General features: G+C 39.0%; 1 protein-coding gene across 2 annotated transcripts in view; it reads right to left on the reverse strand.

Annotated features, from left to right (window-relative positions):
- b4galnt1.S (beta-1,4-N-acetyl-galactosaminyl transferase 1 S homeolog) overlaps window positions 1-16,054 on the reverse strand; it is a 65,609-nt gene that overhangs the window by 42,988 nt on the left and 6,567 nt on the right. Inside the window, exon 1 of one of the 2 annotated variants that reach the window (XM_018250091.2) lies at window positions 7,934-8,011. The exons of the other annotated variant lie outside the window; for it this stretch is intronic. The gene's annotated coding sequence lies outside the window, so the exon portion shown is untranslated. Of the gene's footprint in view, window positions 1-7,933; window positions 8,012-16,054 lie in introns of those variants that run through there. 2 annotated transcript variants of the gene reach the window in all.

The raw sequence follows: 16,054 nt of genomic DNA on the forward strand, positions 1-16,054 counted from the left end.
GAACCCTGGGGCTACTACTACTTCACAGGGTTAAACAAATACGTTGCAAATCACAGGAAGAAAAGGTAGCTATTGGTGCAGGTAACTGGATAACGGATGGTGGGGGTGTAATTGGGTAACTCCATGTGAATTGACATGCAATGTCATTGTGTAGAAATAGAAAAAGTATGAAAACTTACTCATAGTACTCCACTAAGCACTTGTGCAATTCACATTAGTTTCACAATACACCGGAGTCTCTTACAAAGAGATGATTGGCCTGGTATTAGTAGCTTAAACCTTCTGATATCTCAAGTCTTAAGAATGACATGTTTAAATTGCACTGCCTCATTCCAATTGTATGCAGGATAAAAACGAATGCGAAAGAACGAAAGAGGTCATAGAAGAAAGCCAAGAGCTCAATTAACCAATGGAGGAATTATAAGAAGACATCAGTAGCATTAAAGAAAAATATCTATACTCTGTTGCAATTTTCATCACGCGGTCTAACGCACAGCGAAATAAAACATATTTAATTTTCAGACAATGAATAGTTCTTCAAACACACTAAAATATTTATGAAAAAGTTGATTGGATGAATCTGGGTGAAGACAAAAGAAACAAGAGATATTGAGAGACTTGGATTGTTCTGAATCTGAATTCTACTGCTAAATGTTTGTAAATTGGTTACAATTGCTCGTAAGATTTTTTTCCCCTCTTTATTTTCAAAAAAATGAAAGTGCAAAAAATCTGATAAAAGGGAAGCACAAGAAGGAACGCATGTGGTGTTTTCTATGTAGAAACTAATATTGAGGAAAACTGCTCCAAGTCAGCCTTTACACTAAATAGAAAAATATAGGCAGGAGGTGGTGTGGATGAGATTCTGTTTTGGCAGAATATTTATACCAAATTATTTATAGCAAAGTTGCTCATGTGACACCAACATTTCTGTCATAAACATGCTTTTCCTGTAAAGGACACTAATAGGAGTAACTGAGTCCTGCCACTGTGTGGACAGTATTCATCACTACTACTGTTCATTTTAAAAAGCATTCACTTCTATAAATTGATAATCAGCATTCTAGAGATGCCAAGTCAACAAGATCCATGTTAAAATTGAAGTGGTACTGGGACAAAGGTCCTGGAATGGGGTCTATCTCTGAGAAAATAAGGGGACAAATGGAAACCTTATGAAAAAGTTTTATCTTGTACAAATTCCAGTGAATTCTATGAAGCAACATGGAACTGAATAGTCAGATATTAGTTCCTCTTGCATCTTATCTGGTTCTCTGTTCCTTCCTGTGGTTTACTGGTTTCTCACTGGTTTCTCACAGTCACAGTTTCATCCTTGACAAAACAAATATTTGAAAGCAGACAAAATAATATATTTCTTGTATAACAGGAATGGCAGGGGGACATGGAAGGATTGCACCACTGTTTTGCTATTCATTTTAGAAAACATTGTCTCTCATCTCCCTCCTGCTGATTTAACAGTCTTATAGACTAATTTCTGGCTTTGAGAAGGAAATATATTAAACTGGACAAAAAAAAGATTAAAAAAAAAAATCATAAAGGGGATAACACAATAAAAGGATTGCATTGATTTGCTATTCTTTTTGCAATCCAGGATTTGATTTGATATTTGGCTGTATCCCTGAATTTTTTTTTTTGAAGGATTCAGAAATATCCTTGCATGGTCAAATTGTATGAAAAATGATCAGTGAAATTTGTTGCCAGAAAAAAATGGATTTGTGGTGAATTCCTCTTTTTAGCATCAGCGAATGTTTTTGTGAAACTGCAGGACGCCCATTACCAGGGCCCTCTGCCAAAAATTCTTCAGAGGGGCCTGGTACATTGACAGCCCCAACCTCCCACCCACCAGCCCACTAACTGCCCCCAATCCGCCCACTCCCCACCCCACAACTGTCTACTCTGCCTTCTACCTGCCCCATGATGGAGTTTCCCAGCCACCTGTGTCCCCCTTCCCCACCACATGTAAGAGTGGCTGGGGAGGGAGGTTATTCTTTTCAGTTATTGAGCTGGTCGCAGGGTCTGTTTCTATATAGTTACGCCACTGGCAAGATCACAGGATGTTCATTTTCTCACTACCCTGATTTTAGGTTAACTGTAGGAAGTCATTCGAATTTTAACAATATCAACTTTAAACTAATAGGGCTTAAACTCCCCAGTTATAAGAAAGGGGAAACCTATTTTACTTCGGGGGGCAAAAATGTTAGCCATCCCTCAGTGAAATAAATTTTGGCTTGTCACAATCTTCTTGTAATGGAGTCTCAGAAACTCGAGAAATATCAAGTCTCGGTTTGTGGGATGAAAATATGGTCAAATATGGTCCAGTTTAGAATCAAACTCAGATCCACAGAGCTGAAAAGTAGCAACAGTGCTAAAATTATAAATATTCTCATTACTTTAGAAATATTTAGGTTTTTGTTTCTGAGAACAGGACTGGGGAATCATACTTGGTGGGTGACCAGTTCTGCTGTGAAACATTTTGCTAATAGATCTAATAAATCCTATTAATTGTTTCTGTAGGGGAAATTTACTTACCTCCGAAAATCTGCTAGCGTTGCCTTTGCCGCACTTCGGCAAGCATAGATTCGTCAAGGCTGTGCAAATTCACGAAGATCCAAAGTTGCGCACAGGTTACCGAACGCTTGCGAAGTTGCGCAAGTGATAGTAAGATCGGCCGTTCAAAGTTACGCTGGCGAAGGCTAATTTGCATACGGCGGCAAATTTAAAAATTAATGGATGTGTATGCTGCAGCGCACATTACACTACACAATCCCAGGGAAAGTTAATAAAAGTATATAGGGGTGTTCTAATGCACTACACATGTGCCCACAGTATAGTTAAGGTGCTGTATGTTATAAAATGTAGGGGGGAAGTTGGGCAAACTAAAAAAAAATTTAGATCTTTTTTAGCCTATCACCCTATAAAAAGTAAAACACGCCAACTTTTTTTGGGACTTAGAAAAATGTTCAACTTTTTTTTCCCAAACTCCTATCTACTCTATTGCACTTCGCCTGGTCTAACCTGGTAAAATCAACTCGAAAGAGGTAACGTTCATAGAAAAAAAAACATAGTAAATTTGCGTAATTTCGCCCCTTCGCCAGAGTGCAACTTCGACAGGCGTTAGACTACAAAGTTGCGTTACTCTGTCTAATTCGCTGGTGAATTTTCACCAGGACCACTGTTAGCCACTTCGCCGTTTAGTAAATTTATGTCTTTTCTGCTAATGGTATGGGTTAGACCAATAAACAGAAGCTATTTTCTTACACTTGTTGGGGGGCGAATGACTGTCTTGTTCTTATGTCCTAATACATTTTTCAATTTTTTAACTGATTGATTCATTATTGTTGGAGGTACTCACAAGTCTCTTTTGAAATGTTGTCTTGGGCGAATGACTGTTGGCAGGATTGTCTAGCACGTGGTAGTAATTTTCATTTAAATCAAATACTTAGATAAACTCAATCATGATCTGCTGCAAACAGGGACTTTTGACAAATATGTACCAGTAGTCTTCTTTAGAAGAAAGGAAATAAAAGCATGCTAGGCACAAAAAGGAACATCCCTTGCCGCTATGAAAGCTATAATGAAGTCTATAATGAAGTCCACTGGGACAACTGTATACAAGCTCCGAAAGATTCAGGAACAATTTGTTAAATTTAACACTACAGTATATGTTAAAGCAAATCTAACCCCACAGTGGCCACCCCTCAGAGATAAGAGCCCACTCTCTAATTAAGGAAATATCAAATAAGTAAAAGGCTGTTCTGGCTAACAGCAAACCGTCAAACGCCTTTGATCCTGCTTTATATCCTCTACTAAACAAGATCTTCAGCTTGTCTAAAAGTATCTTGGATATTTCAGATTTTACAATAGGTACCAAAAACTTTAAGTACACTCTATTTGTGGATGGTACTCTTTTTTTAATACACAACCCAAATTTCACTCCCAAAACTATTTTTTATTCTAAACAAAGTGCATATGCCACAATATATAATTCCAAATTCAAGCACTCGATTTGTCCATGGATAAAGCCTCCCAGAAATATATCAACTTCAGGTTCTTTTGGAAGAAGGAAGACCTGAAATACTTGAAAACTATTTGACTCCTTTGGTCCTTGATTTAATCCCCAAGAAAGCTTTCAGAGTGGTGGGTTTTAAACGATAAACTTCAAGTACAACTCATGTGATCTTGAGTAGTTTAATCATATGAACTAGTTGAGTATGAAAACTTCAGTCTGGAGACTGAAACTGCAAAAAGAAAGACACAAGAAACCAGTTTCTTCATAATGAATAATATGTAGCATTATTATTATCTATGAAGTTCCAACATATTTTTTAGCAGAGCTGTACAACAAAGAGTATATGCATAAGACATATAGAATACATAAAAAATATATGCATACAGCACAACCCTGAATGTCCCCAGATTTTAAGTTTCCCTGAAGTTGACTCTTTTGTTTACCAGTCCCACAAAAAACTACATTTTTTTCCCAAGATATTATTTTTTCCTGGAATTTATCTCATTTTGACGCAGCCCTTCTAGAAAATATAAAATCAGGGTTCTACTGTACATAGTAACTTAACCGATATAAGAGGTTAAAGCTCTGCTCAATAGACATTACAACAGTCCAATGATGGAGCACCAGAGAGACCGGAAAATATTTAAAAATATGAAGTTGTATTCCGTCATGATTAAAAATGTAAAAAATACAAACTGCATGCCTCTATGGTCCCATGGGCTGTACGCTCGATGCGTTTCGTGGCCACCTGCCACTTCCTCAGAAGCAAATTGTTGTTTGTTCCTCTTTTAAGTGGTGTGGGGATGGGCTGTAATTAGCTTCTGTGGAAGTGGCAAAAATTAAGTTCACAAATAAAAAAATAGAAAGTGATTGAAAAAAGTTTTTGTGCTGGTGATCTTTCTAAAACAACTGAACTCTAAAAAAGTGCAGTAAGGCAAACAACCCCCAATATTGCAAATGGGGCTCCTGCCTCTTATAATTGTCCCCAGTTCTGAATCTGCAGAATATACTGTATACAGCAAGATCCATATCACAAGCTTCAAAAAAACATATTAGGGGTCATTTACTTATGCCCAGCAAGCAAGTACAAAAACACTAAATTTGTTATCTTCTACACAGCAATTGTATCTAGGTAATGCTGCGCTTTTTATTCATCCACAAGATACACAGACCAGGTGGTAAGTATAAAGCTATGCTGTACCTTGCCTGCCTGCATTCCCTTGTGATGTGCAAGGTAAGTGCCAGGTAAGGGCAGGACAGGGGACATAGGCATCACTGTATTATCAAAGTCAAAGCTTCTACCTATGGGTGCTTAGCGTTGGACTGAGTAACGAAAACATGGCAGTTTGTGTCTGTTGTTTGCAAAAAAAAAAAAAACAAGTTTAAAATGTGAAAATGTTAAATAACCAATGCAAAAATATGCAAAAGGGGAATTCAGCATTATGGGGGAATAAAAGTTTAAAAGTGGACAACAGTTTCACCATACAAATTATTAACCACAAGGTTTAAGGCAATGGAGGCTTACTGAAAGTGCTCCTACATGGCTGGGAAAGACCAAATACTTGGCAAAACTTCATAAACCACTTTATAAGGTATTTAACTGCATGGCAGTGACCCCCAGCCAGTAGCTCAAGAGCAACATGTTGCTCACCAACCCCTTAGATGGTACTCAGTGGCCTCAAAGCAGGTGCTTATTTTTGAATTCCAGGCTTGGAAGATGTACTGCCAAGCAGAGCCTCCAGTAGAGGAAGTATTATCCCTTCTGTGAAAACATTTATATTGTAAAACTTTCCCCGCTGAATAGAATGAGGGGGCTGCCTTATTCAGTTATAGCATTACAGAAAGCTGTGATTAGGACCTTGCAGGAAGATTAACCCTATAACAAGGTTTCTATGGAAATTTACATCCCCTTTAAGATTAAATCAGACAACCTTAAGAAGTAAATGTCACAATTCTTCACTAACAAACAGCAGTACATAGCACAACAGCTGGAATAGCCAATATCAGTGCTTTGTTTTTCCAGTGTTAGCTTGATAGACTGAAGGATACAACACGATAATGTAGTGTAATGTCCTACTACCTACCAAATTTGTATTTCAGCAGCAGAACAAATATTATATTGGGTAATTGGCTGTGGGCACAGCTGTAAAATACAGGGGGTGTGCTCAAGCTCTAAAAAATAAAGTGCCTTTATATTAGCATAGCCAGGGGTGGAACTACCAGTGGTGGGGCAGGTGTGATTGCACTCGGGCAGTGGTGTAACTAGATGTTACTGGGCCCCTCAGCAAAATCATTTTAGGGCCCCCCAAAATATCCAGAGGTGTCCAGTTTTACCAATATATATTACAATTACACATTCAATTAGGGCCTCGTGGGGCCCCCCTGCAGCCACAGGGTCTGCTTCCTCTGTAGTTACATCCTTGCACTCGGGCCTGCACTCTTTTAGGGCCCACTGTACGATTGTGCCAGAAGGAATCCTTAATAAGAATTGCATCTAGAAGGGGTTGGCGGTCCTGCACTCAGGCCCCACAACTACTAGTTAAGTTACTGCCTACTGCCCTGCTGCTGCATATGCAAAGTTTTCAATAAAAAAAACCAATTAAAACCCTACCATACCTCCCAACTGTCCCTTTTTCGGAGGGACAGTCCCTCTTTTGACAGCTCAACCTGCAGTCCCTCATTTGTACTGGAAAGTCCCTATTTTCTCTGCACTGAATAGCCAGAAAAAGATGTGTTATTCTGCATAATTGCACTAGCTCAGTGGCAACGATTTAGGTTCCTACCAACATGAGACTCTAGACCTAACCTCGAACAACATGGGCACTGCCAGAATGATTATGTAGTTTTCTGTGTGAACTGGTTATGGGTATCCATATTACTCCCAATATGGGAGTACTTATAGCCGTGTTCCAAACAAACACAAGAACCTGCAACAGCTTCCTACTTTTAAAAGCTTCCTTCCTACTAAACAACTTCCTACTTCCTAATGCATGAAGCATTGGTGTGCAAGATCATGATTTAGATTAGATTGATATGAGCAAGTCAAGAATAATAAAAAATGTACGTAAAGTAACACCACTATGTGCCATGGCTTGTCTAGTGGCAGGTGCCTATAAATTGAAAATGTGAAGTCCTGCATTTTTTAGCCATATACACAAGTGATTGGCGCAAAGTGCCGCTTTCAGAATGGTTACTACAGTTCTGTTCCCCTACCACCTAGTGAGAAAACACTAGACATTACAACCATGTACCATTAGCCCAATCAGTATGTCCCCCAACCAAGCACTTTGCCAACAGTGGGGAAGGGGACTCTCTTTGGCTAAGCAGCTTCCCCTGGCACCAAACAGGGCTCCTTGAGGCTAGAAGGCTGTTTAGTGGAGAGCACAGATAACCCAGGAGACATGAGCACTTAATAATTTTACAATTTTCATCCCCCCCCTCAGCCAAGGAAAATAATAAAAATGCAATATTGCCTCATTCTCTGTGTATGGGTATAATCGCATGTATATGCGTCACATAATGCAGCCAGTTATTCTGTATATTGATTTATTCTACAGGATGAGATACATGGATCCATTGTAAGCACAGGGGATACGATTGCTAGCTGAAATGGTTCCGTGATGCAGCACCCCATCAAACCCTTACGCACCCGTTATTTAATACAGAACTGCTTAATTGGGCATGCCTTACGCCAAAGGGTTAAATGGTGGGGGCAGTAAGGAGCTAAGATTAGCAGGTTGAAGACAATAGATCCCTATGAGATAATCCCTTCTCCCCCCGGCATGTCAGTTCATCTCACAGGCTCATCGTCATCATCAGGCTCTCGGCTTGGGCACAACAATTATTGTTATTCATGTATAACTAGCCATTCAGAAGAGCAGAGTGAATGCAGCCTGCAGCCATCCTTACCTTGTGCCCCAATAATCTCTGTCATTCAGTGATGGACTATGCGAGCAGCGTAATTTTATCATGAGCATCTGCCCCGGTTCTCTGGGCACAGCACATCCTTCTAATTTGTTCTGATCAACTCGCCTGCCTCTGGTGGCAAAAAGTAGAACGTCCGCAAGAAGAAGAAAATATCTATGGAAACAAGTGATGGACGTGCCTGCTGAGAACAGCTCCGAGCGCCAATCCTAATTTAGTGCCCAGACTGATTGGGCACAGGGAGATCACTGGATACTGAGGGCAAGTGGATAAAATCACTAAACTGATCTGTGCAGCCCCAACTCCTTACAGGGAAATGAAAGTATATATCCCATGAGTTTTTAATAAATAAAAAAGAGGCAGACTGTTAGGTTTACTGAACATTTAAGGGACCTATTTTATCAAGGTCGCTAAATGAGTGGATCTTTCTCCTGATATGCCCCCCAAAGGCAAGGCAATATTGGGCTAATCCAATTGTTCCTCCGTAGGTCCAAATGATCGGATTACAATGATGGGAATGGGTGCTGATGGGAAAAGGCAGGGGCGATTCCGATGTAGCCACCCCCCCATCCGAGCTTAAAAATCAGCGTTGGAACGTGGGCAGCATCGAGGCAGTTCTCACCTTGCCTCATGGCAGGAGCGGCCCTGGGAAAAAGACTGCATCAACTAACTGATGGGGTCCTCAATTGCTGGGAAAATTAAACCTTCCCGTTCAATCCTACTTTTGGTAATAACTAGAGTCAGAACCAAAGGACAAGTCATACACCAAGAACAAAGATCAACCTGGTGCAGAAGGATTAAGATTTAACAAGGTCAAAAAGGTCAAACTCATTCATTAACTGGAAGAGCGCTATTGTAACATTCTATTGAAGCCAGTGCTTTGTCATTAAAGGACCAGTAACATCCAAAAATGTAATTGTTTTAAAGTAATAAGAATAGAGTGCAGTGTTGCCCTGCACTAGTATAACTGCTGTGCTAGCTTCAGAAACACTATTATTGTTTATATAAATAAGCTGCTGTGTAGCCATGGGGCAGCTATTCAAAGGAGAAAAGGCTCAAGTTACACAGCAGATAGCAGATAAGCTCTGTAGAACATAATACTATCGGTTATCCATTATCTATCCTGTGCCATATAGCCGTTTTTGAATTTCCACCATTGCTACTCAGCAGCTTGTTTATATGAACTATAGTTGTGTTTATGAAGCAAACAGATCAGTTTTATCAGTGCAGGGCAACACTAAATGATATTTTCATTACTTTTAAACACTTTCAGTTTTTGATGTTACTGGTCCTTTAAGACTATAGAAGAGAAAGACCATTTCAAGAAAAACTATACCTCCAAACAATGTAGATCTCTATAAAAATATATTGCATAAAATGGCTTTTTTATACTTTTTAGCTGTATGTGCCATTGGGTAATCCTAAATCAAATACTGCCATTTTATGAAATAAGGGCCGCCCCCTGGGATCCTTCGATTCACAGTGTACATAAACAAGCCAAACAAACCATACATGATACATTGTGGTTCAAGACAAGAGATGAAATATGATATTTACTTAAATATATTCCAGTTTGGTCACTTAATATGATTGTCTGTTGATGAAGTATTCATTTCGGGGTAACGTTTTCCTTTAATTAGGAGGATGATGAAGATCTCCATTTGGGAATCAAAAATCTATGCCAGACTATGCCAAGGAATCCAATTGCCCATACTAATCTGTGCAGAAGCATCACTGCAAGAGCAAAACAATTGGGTTTTGGGTTTTGCTTTCTTCGTTGTATGCTTTATTACATTCAAGATCCCCAGTCTGATGAAAGTACTTTTTGGAAATCAGAAACAGGGATTCATAATATCCCCCATTCATACTGCCTATGATATAAATATATTTTAATGGACAGCCTATACCCCTGTTTAACATGAGCTGAATAAATAGAGCATGTGCTGAGCATACTTTTTGCTTATTCTTTTTATTCAAAAAAGTCTGTGTGTTTTGTTATTTTGGCACTAAACAAGATAATTACACCGACTTCAAGTTAGTACATTTTCCACATCATGGTCCTGCAGGGTGCAGGAAGGGCTGATAAAACAAATTACCTGGCCAATGAGAAGCACTCTGATAATGAGTCTCTCAAAGGCTGCTGCTTAGAGAAGAGCGGGTTTTGTTTGTTCAAACATCTACAGGGAGCTCTGAACAAAGTGCCCTGTTTATAAAGTGATGGGGGATCATGTTAAAGTGGACCTCTCACCAAGACATAAAAATCTGTATAATAAAAGTTATTTTCAAATTAACATGAAATCCAAATTCTTTTTTTTTATAAAATCACTCATAGCTGTTGTAAACTCGTTTAAAAATCTAAGTTGTCAATCAAATATTGCCTGCCCCTCCTCTATGCCAAGGCATAGAGGCGGGGCAGGCAATTACTTTCACTTTCCATTCAGCACTTACTAGATGTCACTGCTCTCCCCAAGTTCCCCCACTCTCTTTACCATTTAATTCTGTAACCAGTGCATTGGAATGGACATCATGTCCCCCTTCCTGGTGCACAAACAAGATTTTGAGGTTATTTTGAGATGATGCAAGGCTTGCATTAATAACAGTGTGCACAATATGGCTCCTGCCTGCTTGCTATAATTATGAATTCCCAGACCGAAGGAAACAAGATTCAAATGCTTTATACAGTGTAATTAAAGTTTATTTTACTTGACTAATGTGATAAAATAGGATTTGGAATATTTTTTTCGGGTGACAGCTCCCCTTTAAGTGGCAAAAATCCAACTTTTAAATGAGTGCTTTGTAATGGTAAAAAAATAGGAAAATATTTTTTTTAATTAAAAGAAAAGACAGAATGTATATTCCAGAGGTGGGACAAAGGCAGCATTGTCAAGTGAGGAGTGGCTTTGGATGCAAGTACCTTTGTGCACAACTGCAACTACATTATTCATCATAAATTACACCAAAATTGTTCTGGCTGGGTCTCTGCATCTTTATTCCTACTGTGTGTTTATAATATTTATTTGTGTATATAAATACACAATAGTTGGTTCTCCTATAAGTGTTGAAACTGATATTTTGCACATAAAATACAGTATATATCAGTTTTACCTAAGGTAATACATCTTTTACTGTGCTTTGGCTATATGCCTATGTGAATGGCGTGCTGCAGCACTGACTGTACTGACTGTGTGTAGGCTGAGAACAGCATATTTTAAAACAATGTCTTTTCTTGGAGAACAATGTTCTAGTGTAACAGGAGTGATGAACAGACTGACAGTCCCTTTTGTACAACTACAATATTGTGCACAGCATGTGGCTCTATACACAGTACAAATTAGTCTTATTTTTCTTATAAGGTTGGATTAGGAAAGGTTATCTGTTAATTGGTTGCTAAAGGTAATAAGAACTGTAGCACACTTGGTATCATATATAACATAAACTCCATGGCCAAAAGTGTCTGGACACAACCTCTAAAAGCCCAACAACACCATGCGCAATGGCAAGTGCCAGCTAGTATAGTGCAAAGGTTGCCGCTTTTGGACAATGTTGTTCATTTTTGCACTTTGCATAAACTGGCAGACCAGTAAAAGGCGACCATACCAATGGGCATTCCAAATGCATTACGTAAAGCTGCCATTTAATTTTAAAAAGCCTAGGCAGCTACCTGCAATGAGTGACTCTTATGTGTGAGAGACTGTCCCCTTAAATGAGAATTAAACCCTAAAAATGAATATAGCCAGAATGTCATATTTTACATACTGACAGGGGGAATGTAATATGTTTCGTTAGCACAAAAAACATTTGTAAACACCTTTGCAAATGTTAGCGACCATGTTTGCTCCATTATTTGACTGATTAAAGACCTCAACAACTTCCAAATTGCTTTTGCGATCATTTGCAGTGTATGTAATAAAATTTCTCAATTGCAACAAAAAAATTGTGACAAAATATTTAACGAAACTTTGGAGCAGATGTTAAAAGTTTGCAATGCACAATTAAGATTCATAATGCAATAAAAGCCTACCAAAGAGTATTACACCCCCCAAAACATAATGCACAACGTTCTCTACTTCTTTAGCTAAGCTTTAGTTCTCCTTTAATACAAGAGTGACAGTTGTAGCATGGGTGTACCTTCCACTTCCCATAAGATCAGCAAAACTACTATATTATTATTAAAAAATGACTCAACTTATAGCAGGAGATGTATGTAACTAGCATTATGAAAGAAGTATTGTATAACAGCACTGAATAACTACATTCTCTAACTTCATTAACCCATTTAAGGCATATTTGTGCTCATCCCAGTTCTCCATTATCTTATAGGAGGTTATGGGCACAGAGGCTGTATGAAGTAACAGTGCCCCATATAACTGAATAACCATGCCCCAATCTGCTCAATCCCCACACAGGGCCGTCCAAACCCTGCCTTGGATTTATACTGTGGTGTTTATACAAATGGCCTCTAGATGTCACTGTGCCCAGACTTATACTGTGCATACTTCCTGACAGCTTAAAAGTGAAAGTTACTGTTGTATAATGGCTGCATGAGTCTCTGCTAATAAAGCACTGTTATACTCTACTCATCCACGTCTACCCAAAACATAACAAATTGACAACGAGTTGGCTCTTCTACCTTGCAGCTTTTCTTCCTATCCCTGGTGAGCCTACCATACCTTTTACTCCTTGGATCCGTATGTTTGAAAATTACATTATTGCTGCTGACTAAGGGGAGATGTCTGCTGCCAGAAAGCGTGCTTTACTTATTCACTGCCTGGGAGCAGAGGGACAGCGTATATTCTATACATTACCATTACCTGATTATACTTATGAAACTGCTCTTACTGCTATAAGGAACTTTTTCGCGCTAAGAGTAAATGTGGTTGTGAAAGATATAAATTCTGCCAATGTGGACAATGTAATGGCAAATCCACAGAACGATTTGTAGCAGCTTTGAGAGAGCTGGTTGTTACCTGTGAGTTTGGGAATCTAACAGATGAAATGCTAAGAGACCAAATAGTGGAAAAATCAAACTCACCTCGCATTAGAGAGAGACTGCTCCTAGAGCAGGATTTAACCCTTGCAAAGGCTATAGTTGCTAGCCAAATTGAAACAGCAGTGGCAGAGGCTAAAACTCTCAGTCAGGCAACTGCTGGGAATGTACAGACTGTGAATTCAGCACTGTGGCCTAATAATGCACAGTCACAGGCAAAATACAGTGCTAAGGAAAGGGATTCACATACTCTGCAAAACCACACAGCAAATACAAATAGAAAATGCTGCTTTCGCTGTGGTTCAACACAACACACTGCAAATCATGTTACATGTCCTGCAAAAGCTAAACGGTGCCGCAAATGCACAAAAGTAGGACATTTTGCTAAGATCTGCCGTAGTTCTGCTAAAGATGTTCATGAAGTCACTACTACAAACGTTACAGTATTAAGTGTGGATAAAGCTGGTACATTTATTCCAGACAAGTTTATATCCACTGTCAGTGTCAGTACTGCTTCTGCTGACAAGGGACACTCCATTAACCTGATGCTTGTTACTGGTTCAGCTGTTTCTATACTACCAAAGGATATTTTCTTGAAATACTTTGCAAAAGATCCTCTTGTTGCACCTGCCCTGAAACTGGTTTGTTACTTAAAGGATCCAATCCCTGTGCTTGGTTGCTTGCCAGTGACTGAACAATTTGAATCAAATACTGAAAAATGTGACTTTTACATTGTGAATAAGGGTACTGCTTTACTTGGAAGGGATCTCTTTGCTGCATTAAACCTACAATTAGTTGATGGTCTCATTACTACAGCACCAGTGCCTGCCACACAGCCATTGTCTAAAATTTCACCACAAAGCAACACTTCACTGGGTTGTGCAAATAACTTTGTACACAAAGTTAAGTTGAAACCAGATGTAAAACCAATATGCCAGAAACTGAGGCGATTGCCCTACTCTATAAGGGAGACTGTCTCACAGGAACTAAAGAAACTTGTAGAGCAAGATGTGATTGAAAAATCAGAATCCTCTGAATGTGTTTGACCAATTGTTGTAACAATGAAGAAAACTGGAGGTATTCCATTGTGTGTTGATCTCTGTGAACCTAATAAAGCAGTTGTTATGGATAATCATCCCTTGCCCCACATAGAAGAAATATTTTCAGAACTCTGAGGAGCAAAATTATTTTCTACTCTGGATCTTCAGATTATTACTACATGAGGAAAGTACAGACCTCACTGCATTTATCACCCATGATGGTTTGTTTCGGTTCAAGCATGTACCTTATGGACTGGCTTCAGCACCGAGTTGTTTTCAAAGACTGATGTCTTCTATACTCCATGGCATACCTGGTGTAGAATGCTACTAGGATGATATAATTGTCTACGCTCCAACTATGGATCTTCATGACAATTACCTAGAAAAGATTCTGAAATGCATTGATTCTGCAGGACTGAAACTGAACCTTTCCAAATGCCACTTCAGATAAACTCAGCTGTCATTTCTGCATCATATAATCTCACAAAATGGATTACTGCCTGATCCTGACCATGTCAGGCACAAGCACCTCCTTTATCTGATTTCCAGACCTTACGAGCTTTCTTAGGTCTTACTTCATGGTATTCTTAGTTTATTCCCAACTATGCTTCAGTTGTGGAGCCATTTAGAGCACTACTACGTCTAAATTTAAGTCTGGTGTGGTCAGAGTCTGCTCAACATAGCTTTGAAATAGTGAAACAGCTAGTTGTGAACAGTCCAGCGCTACCTTTATTTGATCCTGCACTACCCACTATGGTTACTACAGATGCTTCAGACTATGGCGTTGGTGCAGTTCTCACACAGATCCATGCTGATCATACAGAAAAAACGGTTGCATTTGCATCCAGGACACTTACAGAGACAGAGTGTATTCCACTGTTGAAAAAGAAGCTCTAGCATGTGTTTGGGCAACAGAAAAATGGAGAACCTACCTATGGGGTAGAGAATTTACCTTATGCACTGATCATAGCCCTTTAACTACACTGCTTACAACAAAGGCACTAGGAAGAGCTGGAATGCGTATAGCTAGATGGTCAGCAAGGCTACTGAATTTCAACTACAAAATGCAGTACAAACCAGGTTTGAAAAATGTTACTGCTGATTGTTTGTCACGTTTACCCAGAGCCGCCATTAGAAATCACGGGGCCCCGCCCACACTGACGACCAAGCTCCACCCCATATCCCGCCTACTCCACATCGCAGTTAAAAGACCACACAGACATCAGCGCTAAAAAAGTAACCCCCCCCCACACAAGTTGTAAAAAGCTATTGATGGTCAGGGCCCCCTTATAAAAAATTGGGGCCCCAAAAAAAAAAATTAAATTTTTTTTTTTTTTTTTTAAAAACATTGGTTTTGGTATAAGGGCCCCCCCCTTATAAGTTAAAAAAAACTTGGGGCCCCAACAAAAAAAAATGTAAAAAAACTAAAAAATAAACAAACATTGGTGGCAGGGGCCCCCTTATAAGTTAAAACAAATTGGGGCCCCAAAAAAAAATTTGAAAAATTTTTTATTTTTTTTTTTAAAAAAAAAAAAATGGCGGCAGGGGTCCCCTTATAAGTTAAAACAAATTGGGGCCCCAAAAAAAAATTTGAAAAAAAAATAATTTTTTAAAAAAAAAAAAAAAAAAAAAAAAAAAACTGGTGGCAGGGGCCCCCTTACAAGTTAAAAAAATTTGGGGCCACCAAAAAGAAAATTAATTTTTTTTAAAAAAAAAAACAAACAAAAAAATACAATGGTGGCAAGGGGCCCCTTACGAGTTAAAAAAAAAAATTGGGGCCCCAAAAAAAAAGTTTTAAAAAAAAGATTGGTGGCAGGGGCCTATAGAATATTAAAATAATACATTGGTGGCCAGGGGATTAAAAAAAAAAAAACCACAAACTGGTGTTCAGTAGGATTGAACTCATGGCTTCAGTACTTCAACTTCACCTCCTTTCGTGACTTCGGGTCTTTTTACCGCTTCAGGACTTCAATTTCGGCTGTTTTCGTGACTTCGGGTCTTTGCGCTGCTTCAGGACTTCGGCTTCGGCTGTTTTCGTGACTTCGGGTCTTTTCGGCGCTTCGTGACTTCGGCTTTTTC

The sequence above is a fragment of the Xenopus laevis genome, chromosome 2S (genome assembly GCF_017654675.1).
Source record: "Xenopus laevis strain J_2021 chromosome 2S, Xenopus_laevis_v10.1, whole genome shotgun sequence".
NCBI classification, from domain to species: Eukaryota; Metazoa; Chordata; class Amphibia; order Anura; family Pipidae; genus Xenopus; species Xenopus laevis.